We start from the raw sequence: 14,143 nt of genomic DNA, 5'->3' as shown, positions 1-14,143 counted from the left end.
CTCTATAAACCCTGAACCTGTTCCCTCTCTCTTCCCACCCCACTTCCCTCACATAGACACAAACACACACATACACACACGCACACACACACACACACACACACACACACACACACACACACACACACACACAGTGTGCAATTCCTGGAGATGCCCTGGACCACACTGAGTTGGATTAGGGAGACCTCTTTAGCTCCCAGATGTGCATTGGCAACTTCTGCTCTGGCACCTTCCCTCCCTGTAGTGTGCCATCAGCTCCCACAGCCCCTTGGGGACAGTGACTTTCGGTTGTCCCCCTCCTCCTTCGCCAGGTGCTCCAGGAGAAAAGAGAATGCCTGACATTCTGGGGCCCACTGTGGAGGCTGCTTCTCTGGGTGGGTCAGAGAAAAGTCTGAGGAGAGAGTGCAGCCGGAGGAGGGGGATGTCCCAGACCCCACTAACTTAGACAGTGCCCACTGCCCACCCCCATCATGGCTTTCAAAGCAGTGACTCAGGGAGAGACACCCCCCTCCCAACCCCGCCAAAGATGTCTGCACTCTACCAGATGTGCTGAAGATTCCTGGGTGCAGCTCAGTGAGAGTAGCCCACCCCAGTCCCCGGGGCCAGACACAGGGGCTCCCACCCCTCTGGTGTGGCACTGCCGCCTTTCCCCCTCCCGGCCAGACATTCCTCTGGATAAACAGGAAGCATGGGGGAGCCTAGACTGCGATCTTGCTGAAAGCTCCAAACATGAGGCATCAGCCTCAGTACCAGTCAGGGAGCTTTTTAAAAGGCAGACTCCTCCTCCACAGCCGGAACACAGAGCAACAGAATCCCTGGGACTCACTGACTGACTAAACCTTCCTTTTTAACAAGTTCTCCAGAAGACATTGGCAAGCTTATGTCTGGCCAGGAGAAAGAGTCCCAAGCTGAAGGGAGCCCTTTCCCCTTCCTGGAGCCAGGCCTCCTGGCTTCTGGCTTCTGTGCTTGTTGCTCATGGCCTGACTTCTCTGAGCCTCAGTTTCCATGTCTGACAGATGGGAGTGAGGATAGCTCTACCCCAAAGATCTTATTGAGAAAATAAAATGCCCAGCACAAAAGAAAGGATCGATATAGTTGTGAGGAAATAACTGCTCCCCAGAAAACTTTCTTTTCCAACATGTGACATGGAGAAAGTCGTATCTTGTGAAGCAACGACTATAATTTTTAGACTATACATGCAAGTTTGAAAAACATTCTTTTTCCAAAAACAGCTTCATAGTGTACCTTTAAAGGTACTTTTAAAACGACTACAACTACTGAACACCTTCTGTGTGTCAGCTTTGTCAACAGTTCTGCCTGATGAGCAGTATTACGTCCATTTTCAGAGACGGAAACTTAATAGTGCTCTTTGCCCCAGGTAAAGTGGGACTCGAACCTAATCTCAGTCTGGAACCCACACTCAGCTGCCTTCATAAAGCTGGCAAGTGACTGTCTCCTCAGGACTTCCTGAAATGTCCCTGTTTTTCCACAGTCATAAATCCATGTTAGTATTTCCAGGCAAAATTTGTTTATGTAAGTAAACATTGTTGTTAACAATGTTCCTCCAGGGGCACCTGGGTGGCTCAGTGGGTTAAAGCCTCTGCCTTCAGCTCAGGTCATGATCCCAGAGTCCTGGGATCAAGCCCTGCATTGGGCTCTCTGCTTGGTGGAGAGTATGCTTCCTCCACTCTCTCTCTGCCTGCCTCTCTGCCTACTTGTGATCTCTGTCTGTCAAATAAATAAACAAAATCTTAAAAAGAAAAAGAAAAAAAAAGAGATTTGTTTGTTTATTTTCAGAGAGAGAGGGAGAGCATGAGCCAGTAGGAGGGGCAGATGAGAGAGAAAATTGTCAAACAGACTCTGTTCTGAGTGTGGAGCCCGATGCAGGACAGGAAACAACGTGTGTTGGAGAGGATGTGGAGAAAGGGGAACCCTCTTACACTGTTGGTGGGAATGCAAGCTGGTGCAGCCACTTTGGAGAACAGTGTGGAAATTCCTTAAGAAATTAAAAATAGAGCTTCCCTATGACCCTGCAATTGCACCACTGGTATTTACCCCAAAGATACAGATTAGTGAAAAGAAGGGCCATCTGTACCCCAATGTTCATAGCAGCAATGGCCACGGTCGCCAAACTGTGGAAAGAACCAAGATGCCCTTCAACGGACGAATGGATAAGGAAGATGTGGTCCATATTTGCTGTGGAATATTATGCCTCCATCAGAAAGGATGAACACCCAACTTTTGTAGCAACATGGATGGGACTGGAAGAGATTATGCTGAGTGAAATAAGGCAAGCAGAGAGAGTTAATTATCAGATGGTGTTGCTTATTTGAAATAACATGGAGGACATGGGGAGATGGAGAGGAGAAGGGGGTTGAGGGAAATTGGAGGAGGAGATGAACCATGAGAGACTGTGGACTCTGAAAAACAATCTGAGGGTTTTGAAGGGGAGGTGGGAGGAGGGGTGAGTACTGTGGAGGGCACTATTGCATGGAGCACTGGGTGTGGTGCATAAACAATGGATTCTGTTACACTGAAAAGGAACTTAAAAAAAAAAGTCAAAGGTTTAACCCCGGAGACACTCAGGTGCCCTCCTCGTTTACTCTTTTTTGTTGAAAAACTATGTGATATGAAAGATGATGATTATTGAAACTATAGCATCGATGAGCCTTGAGACATGAAGAAATTGAAGCAAGTCAGTCACAAAAAAGCAAAGATGGTATGATTCCACATATATGAGGTACTGGGAGTGGTCAAATTCATCCAGCAGGAAAGCTGGATGTGGTTTCGTGGGGGGCTGGGAGCAGGGGAATAGAGAATTGTTGTTTAATGGAGACAGAGTTTCAGTTTTGCAAGATGCAAAGAGCTCCGTGCAGTTTTGCAAGATGCAAAGAGCTCCGTGCATGGGTGGTAGCCATGGGGGTCCAACAATGGGAAAATATACATGAGGTCACCAGAAGGTGAGTTCAAGGAGGCTTAGGGTGGTAACCTTTGCATTATGTGCATTTTCCTCAATTCAAAAAATGTGATTTTCTAACTAGTTAAACCATTCAAAAGATTTGTTAACTAGGTGGATATCTGTAATCAATACCTGGGGATGCAAAAATAAACAAGACTGTTTCCATCATTAAGAAGTAAATAAGGGGGCACCTGGGTGGCTCAGTGGGTTGAGCCTCTGCCTTGGGCTCGGCTCATGGTGTCAGAGTCCTGGGATGGAGCCCTGCATGGGGTTCTCTGCTCAGCAGGGAGCCTGCTTCCCCCTCCCTCTCTGCCTGCTTCTCTACTTGTGACCTCCCTCTGTGTGTCAAACGAATAAATAAAATCTTTTTTGAAAAAGAAGTAAATAGGGGAGAGACACACGTGAATCAAAGGTTTCAAGGCAGCTTTAGGAATGAGAGGTGGAAATGCACCCACGCTATGGTGGAAACCTGGTTTGTCCTTATTTTCACATGGGTAGCTGATTTCCTGGGCTTTGGGGTCAGAGTATCGGGGTTCAAATTGGTGGCTTTGGGTGATTTAGCTCTTTGAGCCTTGGATTCCTGAGCTATATGCGGGCTGCCGACAGGACCTGCCTTTTGGGGTCACAAAGGTAAAAAGAGGTAATGATAAGAACCATTGGCCATGTGCTGGGCATGTTCACGGCTCAAATCACACCTGCTTCTTCTCTAGGACCTGAATTTTTCTTAGAAATAACTCTTTCTCTGTCACCGAGCCTGTGTCCAAACCTCATACCTCTTTAACTCCTACCTCCTAACAAGCACACTCCTGCAAGGCTTTCATCAGGGACTAGAAGGGCTGATTTCATTAAACTTCCCATTTTCCCACGCACTTCCTGTCTTGGGGACACACTGGCTGAGGGAACACATGCGTTGGCCTGGAGGGGACCTCAGGACCAAAGTGATATGAAAGGGAGATAATCAAGACTTGCTGTGCTGCGAAAAAAAAAATCAAAAGCAAGCCTGTGTTAATATTTGAGATGGACACGTTTCTGCAGCTCTCCTTCCCTCTGGAGAGAGGAAACACTTAGGGTCCAGGCTGTATTTCCAAGGGCTTGGGACTCGTGCTCCACTTTTGTGAGGCTACAGCGCCACCTGGTGGCGGAATGCTCACACCGGTCTTGACCTTCTAGCCCAGACTGTCAATGTCCTTTTCTTTAAAGAATCTGCCCGTGCTTTCAAAACCAAACAGTATATCGATTTCTCTTTCCCCATCATAAGCCATTTCCACTGAAAAACTATATTGATTCCTCTCTTGATGAATTTTTCATCTTGGGCAAAGGTTTCTTTTCTGAAGGGGAAATTCTCCTTGACCAATGTAAATCTCCTTGACCATATGTATCCATCCATATGGATACATATGCATAAACATATACATATACATATACATATTCATATCCATATCCATATATATGAATATATTCTATATTATGGGGACGTGCCCATTTCTTTTTTATTAAAAAAAAAATCACTGGGGCACCTGGGTGGTTTAGTCTGTTAAACATCTGCCTTCAGCTCAGGTCATGATCCCAGGGTCCTGGGATCAAGTGCTGTGTAGGGCTCCCCCTCAGTGGGGAGCCTGCTTCTGCCCCTTCCTCTGCTTGTGCTCTCTTTCTCTCTCAAGTAAATAAAATCTTTAAAAAAAAAAAAAAAGTAAAGCTTTAAAAAAATTCCCCTTTCAGGATGATACCTGTACAAGTAGCTTCTGCTTGCAAGTCATCTCCTGCGCCCTCTTTGTGCCCCAGAGCAGACACACTGCAGGTGCCCCCCCCCCCCCCCCCGCATCTCACCCAGGTCTGTGCACCTGCTGGCTTTCCTGGGAATAGTCTTCCTCTTCCTGCCTGGCTCCTCGGATCATTCCAGGCTGCGCCCAAATACTGCCAATCTAAGGGAGTCCTTGCCATGATAATATTATCACAAAATATTGACTCTCCCTCCCAACATCAGGAAGTGCCTTTGTCTACTTATGTTCTGCGAGTCTCTCCCAGCCGCAACGTGCGCACCATTCACATCACCCTCCTGTTCCTGGCTTTACGGGCAGCATATGGCGCCTAGAAGTAGAGGCACTCCGCAAGTATTTGTTGAATACATTTATTAATTTTGCTTTAAAAGCTGGACTCCTGGGGCGCCTGGCTGGCTTCGTGGGATGGGCCTCTGATTTTGGCTCAGGTCATGATCTCAGGGTCCTGGGATCAAGCCCCACATCGCATGGAGCTCTCTGCTCAGCAGGGAGCCTGCTTCCCCCTCTTTCTCTGCCTGCCTCTCTGCCTACTTGTGATCTGTCTGTCAAATAAATAAACAAAATCTTTAAAAAAATAAATAAATAAAATAAAATAAAGCTGGACTCCTCTGCCAGCTTGGCAGGCATTCCTGCCCTGTGCTGGCCCAGGGACCAGGGAACAAGAGGAATGACAAAAATGCATCTGATTCTGCAGGAAGCAGTGAAAGCATGAAGCATGTGGATTGGTCTAGCTCTAAAGAGATCACGGAATGCTCTATCAACTCACTGAGCGGTCATTCTGGACCAATGAGGCTGGGTCTCGGTTCTGCTGGGAGGAGGTTCATATCCTTTTTCAATAACCTCTTCCAAGCGTATCAGCCCTCACTGGGCCTTTCTGCTCTCTAATGTGGAGAGGACGTGTGTGTGTGTGTGTCTGTGTGTGTGTGCATGCGCGCACCCGTGTGTGTTCATAACAAAATGCCAGCCCCCACCCCCACCCCCACGTAGAGGTCATGGCATGTCAAGGCTCATACCCAAGTGCTGTCCCCCACAACCCCCTTTTAATTTCAGAGAACTTGCTTCTAGTGACAGCGACGGCCAGCAGATGTCACCATTCCACAAGACATGAAGTGTCAGGACCCACTTGGCAAACTTGGGGGTAGGGTGGGGGTGGGGAGGATACCTGGAAGAGGCTGGTCCTAAGGCAAAGGGCTGAGCATGGATCATTGTCAATGATCTTCAGGGTCATTCATTTCGGGGGTTGGCAGAAGAACATTAACACACATCTAGTCCACTGACCTCCTGAGAGTCAGGATACATCCCTCAGTTAGTTAGCTTAGTAAGTTTTATTTTTACTTTATTTTAATTTTATATTTGAGTGTGCTTGTCTCTGTTTTCTTCACATGATACCACCTTCTTTGGGGAACCAGCACTGATTGGTGCCAGGTGCTGACTTGGGGACCCTGTGGGGCTTGGACTTTCCCCAAGCCTGTCCAGACAGGCTGCATGGTCACGGGGCCCTTCCTGCCTAGCTAGAGGTCTACCCCTGAGCCCTGGGTTCCACTCTCCCCTGCCCTCCCTGTCACTGCCACTATCTGGGGACTTGAAGTCCCGTCTGCAGATACAGATGGCCTTGTCTCTGGTCACATGCCAAGTCTTCTCTGAGGAACTCATTCCTGCCTCCCATAAAGCTGTTCCTTCCTTGGGGCAGGTTCACTGCAATGGAAAGAGAACTGTTTGCCAAGGGCAAGGCCTTGTTTATGGCCTGATGGGCCTCCAGACTCTTGTGGCTGACAATTTGTAGAACATCCAGGTCATGATAAAATATCTTAGGGACATTCAGGCCTCAGTTCCGGTGGGTGCAGTCTATTCCCAATACATTCCATGGGCTGGGGAGAGAGGGCAGATCTACCCACCCCCAATGTCTGTCCCCCCAAACCCCTGTGTTAAACCATCTCCAAAGTCCCCCAGCACGCCCCAAGGATGTCCTGGCTTCCCTCCCCAGCCTGAACAGTAGAGTTGACATCTGTCTCCCTCCTGCCTGTGCCGTGAGAAGATTCTCTGCAGGCAGCTGTCTGGGGTCTGAGGTTTCTGGGTCCCTGACTCTTCTTATATCCTTGGAGGTCAGATCTTCATGACCCCAGATAAGCTACATGCTGGGTGAGCAGGAGAGTGCCATTTAACCAAGTTCACCAAAGGTCAGCAGTCCCAAGTCACCACAGTGACCCTGCCTTTGGGCCATGACAGGTGGGCTGGGCCGGGATCCCTTGGGGCAGGCCCGGGTCTCCAACCCTGTCCACCCCCACCGTCTGGGACATGGTGATGGCAGGCTTGACAAGAACCACTTCTAACTTAGGGTTTCTCTCACAGTTGTGACCATGTGAAAAGTAGTTTAGAGGGTCCATTCTACTCTATCATCCCAAGTTTAATGGGACCTCACTTCACTGCACTAAAATCGGAGCCCCTCACTCCAGTGTCCCTCCTGGCCACCTGCCTCCAGGTCAGGCCGTTCCTGCCTGGATTCCCACGCCAGCTCTGCTATCGTCAGATCTCTGCTTTTTGTGCCTCTCTTAACATGGTGTAAAATCACTTGTGGGTTGTTAGCATGCACAAGATCGTTCTCTTGGCAAATACGAGTTGAATGTGGAGTCCGTGCCAGGCGTGGGCTGGTCGGTGGGGTGCAGGTGAGGTCCCTGCCTTCGCGCCAGGGTGTCTGCCCTCTGAGAGCCCACAGCAGGGGAATCAGCAACAAAGGGATGAGGTCCACTGAGGTGACAGTCAGGTCTCCCCTGTGCCGACTTTCTGAAATTGCTGGGCCCTCAGGGGAGGACTTGAGGGCCTTTCCTTTTTGGCTTCACCCCATGCTTCCGGTGGGTCTCCCTGCTTCCCAGGGCGGTCTGGTGTCTGGATCGCTGTCTTGGTCACATCAGCTGTTTCTTCAGCTAAGACACTTCATAACCATGTGTCCACGTCTTCTCTACATCACTGAGAAGCATATTAAAGACGCAGGAGCCTCCCGTCACATGACCGAACACGCCGTCCTCGTCTTTTTGTCAACCAAAACTGAATCTGCCTTTCACATTGTCAAACTCCTCATGTTTCTCCACCTTTCTCACAAAGAAATTCTGAAAGACTTTGAAAATGGTTCAGTTAAAGAGCAGGGGCGTCTGCGTGGCTCAGTCAGTTACGTGTCTGACTTGATTTCTGCTCAGGTCATGATCTCAGGGTTGTGAGATGGAGCCCCGCATTGAGCTCTGTGCTCAGCATGGAGTCTGCTCGAGGTTCTTTCTCTCCTTCTCCCTCTGCTTCTCTCCCTAATATAAATAAATAAATAAATAAATAAATAAATAAATAAATAATAAAAAGCAAAAAGGGCATGATACGTGGTGTTTGTTGCCTACCTCCCCGCTTGCTACCATGGGCACTGGGCAGATGCTCCCTGCTCTCTGGGTCTGTTTGTTCATCCACATTATGGGGTAAGGGTTCCTCTGTGGTAGGAACTGACTGAGAAAATGCATGAGGCATCTAGAATACAGAAAGCACTTGTCAAACTGCCTTCTTTTCCCAAAGGGTCTTGCACTAAGGGAGTAAGGAGCCAAGGTTCCAGAAAAAAGCTCTGCCCTCCCCAGCTATGACCAGTGTGAATCCCCGTGTCTCTATGGGCCTTGGTCTCACATCCATTCAAAAGAGTAAGGTGCCACGGGTACCTGGGTGGCTCAGTCAGTTAAGCCTCCCACTCTTGATTTTGGCTTGGGTCTTGATCTCAGGGTCATGAGTTCAAGCTCCGTACTGGGCTCCATACTGGGCATGGAGGCTACATTAAAAAAAAAAATGAAGTGTAAGTTGCCATTTTCTATGAATCTTAGGATTGATTTTATCTACATGTCTTGCTGATTTCCCCATCTGATAGCTTTTCAGGAAAGGACCTGAGGTGAATCTGCCTGACTGCGTCTCCTGACCGTCCCTGTGGTCGAGGCATCTGCTTGTCATCCTTCCTAGGGTTTGGCAAAGATGAAGGCAATGCTTCTAGATTATAGTGTAGAGAATGCAGAAAACTGAGCAGCATCTGCATTTTCTAGGCCCCCACCCATCCCCTGCTCCCCCTTACCTGTCAGGATTTCTGACAGGACCTTAATAACCAGAGGGCTCCTGACATAGGGTGGGGTGCGGCTCCTGGGGCGAGAGACGTACTTTGTCTCCTGCCCCCCCCCCCCCCGCTCCAGCTCCTTCTGTGTCTTGTGTATCCCATCCTTGCTCCTTGAGTTCCTTCTCCCCTTGCACAGAGAGAAAGAAGCCAAAGAGCCCAGTAGTTGAGTCTGTCTTCTTTCTGAATGTCAACCACTTCAACATTTCCCCAAATCTTCACCTTCTTGTTCTGTAGGTTCCTTATGAATTTCTAATTCTATCTTGGACACCTGGAGGGAGTGAGTATCTCAAAACCAGCATGAAAGTTAGACTATGAGAGGAGACTGATGGTGGATAGGAAGGAGTTTGCATCGAACACCCCGCAGAGAGGACAGGAGCAGGGACCATTGGATTTCAGTGGCCGTGATGGGTGCCCAAGGTAGCCTCCAAGCTGGGAATGACCTGGGGAGAGTGACACAAAGAGAGCAGCAGCCTCAGGGAGCATCCCCCTGCGGACCTTTGGCCAATGACTTTGCTGGATTAATGGATCACGTAGGCTATGCCCTGCTTGACATGCTCGTGAAGAAGCATGGCTTTGTTCTTGGATGTGTGTATTCTTTTGCAATTCCCTTAAAAAAAATCTTTTTTTTTTTTTTTAATAAATTTTTAAGTAATCTCTATACCCAGTGTGGGGCTCAAATTTACAACCCCAAGGTCAAGAGTTGCATGCTATACCAACTGAGAAAACCGGGTGCCCCCCTTGAAATCTCTGACGTTAGGCCTACTTACAGAGTTGTAGAATTGGACACCTTACTCCAATGGGTTCCATGTCGAGAATTTGAGTTCTTTCTTAAATAGACTAAATCCAGAGAAAATATATTTTTCTGAAATGGGAAATTGGTCATGATGAAATCTTCAATTCACAATTACTCTAACAGAACCTCTAAGAGATTAATTTGCTCCAAGTTTTATCTCAGGAGGCCCCAAAAGTTGAGCTCTTCCCACTGGCCATCTCTCACACATACCCCCTACAGCTTACTTTACATCCCTCTTCTTGGGATAGTCTAATAGTTTTGGAAGGGCTGCCCAGAGGTGAAGAAGTTTTGGAATTCACATTTTTAAATTTGCCCACTTTTTTTCTGTTTCAGACGTGCTGCACCTGTCTAGCCACACAAACATTTGTTTGTGATGCCTTCTTTTCTCTCCAGAGGCCGGGCAGGACCACGGTGTATTCAGATTGACAAGCAAATAGTGGTGATATATAACAACGTCCCATTTCCGAAATCCATAGATCAGTCCCAGTGAGGCAAAGCTCTCACAGTTCATTGCCAACCCCTCTGGGACTTTCCTCTCTGCTGCAAAAAAAGTCTGTCGTTTCCCAAAAAAGCAAAAATCAGTTGGAATGTAGCCGGCTCTGTCCCGTGGATTATGAATGGCCCTGGAGCTGACTAATCATATTTGCATAACCTTTCAATTAGGCTTCAACAAGGGCTCTGGTGAAAAAGAAAGCAGGCAGCCCGCCCAATCCGGGTGTGCTTGGAGTATCGATTTCACCCTTCCCCGCCCCCACCCCGCCGCTGCTGCCCCGTCGCAGGCTGGAAACAAATAAGTTATTACACCGGGGTAGCTGACCATTGCCAAACTGCCGTGTCGCGGGGTCTGGAGTAGGTTTTGCTGGAACCGCACTGGGCCTCCTTTAGTTGAAAAGACGCTGCGCAGATTTTCGGAGGGCGGGGATCTAAATGGCTGAACCCCCGGGGGAGGGCAGCCATGAAAGGGACCTCTGGTTGGGTCCAGGTGGTCTGGGTGGGTGTCCCTGAGCGATGGCTTCTCGGATCCTTGGGATGGTGTGTTCCGCGGACCCCCAGGAGCGGTGGCCAGAGCGCTGGGGCCAGGAAGCATTCCGGCCGGGGAACCTCTCTGCCTGGGAGGCTTCAAAGCCTTTATGAGGCTTCTTTTGGTTTGAAGCTCTGTCCTGTGAGTGGGGAAAGGTAAGAACCATGGGAGTTAACTCAGAGGATCCCCTTTTCTTCAGCGACACCCCCAGCTGTGCTGCTCTGCTGACTTGACTGCTTGGGGACCCGCGGACATGGATTCTCTTGTATAAATTTTGTTTCCAAGTTTGAACTTTTTTAAAAAAGATTTTATTTATTTATTTGGCCGAGAGAGAGAGCACAAGGGGAGCAGGCGCCGCAGAGACAGAGGGAGAAGCGGGCTTCCCTCTGAGCAGGGAGCCTGCTGCGGGGCTGGATGGCAGGACCCTGGGAGCATGACCTGAGCTGAAGGCGGAGGCTTAACCAGCTGAGTCACCCAGGCGCCCCTCAAAATGTGAACCTTCACCAGCTAATTGTGCAACACCCCCTCGTCACCCTCACTTCCATCTGCTTGAATGCTGAATAAGCCCTGCTTTGCTTATTCTTTTCCTCTTTCAGGTGTCTTTATCTCTTGTCTAACTTCACTGTCGCCCTCTGCTTGGGACTGGGGACGATCTATCTCTATGGTCTACACGACATCTTCCAAATAATGGCAGTGGATGTGGCAGAGGAGAAAGGATAGGGATGCTGCGACAGATGGACGCTCAGCTTGTTTATTCATTCAACAAACATCTGCTGAATGCCAGGCATTGTGCTGCCTACATATCAACCGTGCCACTCACCAAATTCAACCCCAGCTGAGTCTAGTCTAGTGCCAAAGGGCTCCTGAGCCACAGCTGCCTCTCCTGTCACCGTGGAGATAACGACACCTCTGGATTTCCTTGAGGATTAAAGCAGAAGACATTGCAAGCCAGCATTTGACAATAATTGCTTAATAATTTCTGGCTCCTTTTTTTCCCTTTGATCCAAACACAAGGGAGGCAGTTTGGAATATAACACAATTTATGAAACCTCAATTTGTTAATCAAATGAACCCTGCGGAGACATAGTCACTCTCTTAAACTTATCGCTGTGTAAAAAGCAAGGCCTCTGACCTTGCTCTGTATCTTTTAAAAAGTTTACTTTACTTGGGCAAACACTAGGTATCGAAGAAACAAATAAGAGAAATACAAAAGTTCGGTTATTCCAGGTAGGTGTTCATTAGACTTAACCAAAGTCATCAAATAGAGTCTCAAGGTGTCAAATTTTAGGATAACACAGTGGGAGGAGTCTTGGGTTGGGGCCCAGGAGGCCTGGTTCTGCCCCAGCCAGGGTCATCGCTTACCTAGCCGAAACATGTGGCTTTGGACTTAACCTGTCTGTCTTGGACCGAGTTTCCCTGCATCTGAACAAGGGGGAGTTAGGTGCAGGGCAGTCTGGGAACCCTTCTTCCCTTCTCCGTCTCCGGCTCCGTCCTCCCGTCTTTCTGAGACATCCCTTGAGCACCTTCTGTGTATCAGTCCCTGTGCTGGCCTGGGGGTGGGGCAGGGGCTGAGATCAGGAAGGAATGCCTGTGCTCACAGGAAGAGAGTGCCCTGGTTTCTTTTCTTTTCTTTCTTTCTTTCTTTCTTTTTTTTTTTAAGGTTTTTCTTTATTTATTGGGCAGACAAAGATCACAAATAGGCAGAGAGTCAGGCAGAGAGATAGAGTGAAGCAGGCTCCCTGCTGTGCAGACTTGATCCCAGGACCCTGAGATCATGACCTGAGCCAAAGGCAGAGGCTTAACCCACTGAGCCACCCAGGCACCCAGTCCCCTTGTTTCTATTCTGCTTGTCTGAACGAAGGTCCTCAAATGACATAGATATTCTGTGACCTCAGAGTAGGAAACCCTGTTAGCATTTGTCTCATCACCTTCAGTGTGATTCTAGAAAGGCTGATGAGGAGATTGCGCTCACCAGAAGGGGCTTCGCTGGGCAGATGAATCATGGCAGAAGCAGCCGGAACTCACAAGGATGCTGCTTCTGGGAGAGGTAGTCAGCACCACAACAGACACATGGTTGGGGAGATATGATTATCCCATCATCCACTTTCTGGTGCCAAGTGAGGTTTTTAAAAAATTGGTCTCCAAAAGGGAGCCTAGGTGGCTCAGTTAAGTGTCTGCCTTTGGCTCAGGTCATGATCCCAGAGTCGTGGGATTGAGTCCCACCTTTGGAAAAGCGGGGAGCCTGCTTCTCCCTCTGCCTGCTCTGCCTCCTGCTCCCCGTGCTTGTGCTCTCTCCCTGAAAAATAGATAAAATCTTAAAAAAAAAAATTGGTCTCCAAAAAAAATTCTCAAGTAACTTCTTAGTCTTACACCATAAGAAAAAACATCGCTCCATATCCAGACAACAGTCTCATTCTTTTTATTATGATTATTGTGGTGAAATGTACACCAGATGAAATTTATTATTTTAGTCGCTTTGAAGTGTCCAGTTCTGTGGCATTAAGGACATTCCCACTGTTGTGCAGCCATCGCCACTATCCATCTCCAGAACTTGATCGTCATCCCCAACTGAAGCTCTGTCCCCATTAAACCAACTCCAGGCCCTGGCAACCCCCGTCCTGCTCTCAGTCTCTCTGAATCCGACTGGTCCAGGGACTCCCATACGTGGAATCACACAGTATTTGTGTTACGGGGACAACACCTGATTCTTTTCTGTGGCAGGTGGGAAGGAGGGCAGAGGTTCACTGTGGTCAGAGCCCAGGAAGGAATTCACGGGCAGGAATCACTGTGTGACCGTCACCGCACCTATTTTATGCTGATGGAATACTCCCACCGGACAGCCTCCGGGAGTGCCGGCTGTGTTGCCATGACCGCTCTTCTCAGGGCTCACCTCTGTGCTCCTGGAAGGGAAGGATTATGGGTAACTCCAGAGCTGGCAAATGCACTCCTTGGTTACTGGGCCACCATTCATATCCTCAAACCATTCACATCTTCACAGCTCCTCCTTCCCACCCCTGGCCTTTCTCTTCCCAGCACCCCCGTCACTACTGCTTTGCCGGGCTCAGGCCTACTGGCCTGCTAAGTCGTGGCTTAGGTGTCTCTTCCTCCTGAACGCCCTTTTCCTGGGGTGGAGGCCTGGCCTACGAGCTCTCATGCTCCCTCAGAGCTAAGCTCTGGGGAATTGTTCACTCTGATTGTCTCTCTGCTGGTCACACCTCCTCCCACAGAATACACGCTCCCTTGGGCAGGGACCCCCTCCTTCTTCACTGTGGTATCACCTGAGTGTGGCAATCATGGTCGCCTAGGGCAGGGCCCAGAGAAGCAGAGTCTGAGGCAAGCAAGCCACTGATGGAGGAACCACTCTCAGGAGGAATATGTAGGGAGGAGAGGGAGTCTCCGTAGGGTAGATGCTAAGCAAAAATGTGGCTTCCGTTGAAGTCTGGCCTCAGGCTGATCCCACAGAGAG

This window comes from Mustela nivalis (assembly GCF_964662115.1).
Source record: "Mustela nivalis genome assembly, chromosome: 15".
Classification (NCBI taxonomy): Eukaryota; Metazoa; Chordata; class Mammalia; order Carnivora; family Mustelidae; genus Mustela; species Mustela nivalis.
This window is presented reverse-complemented; position numbering follows the sequence as displayed.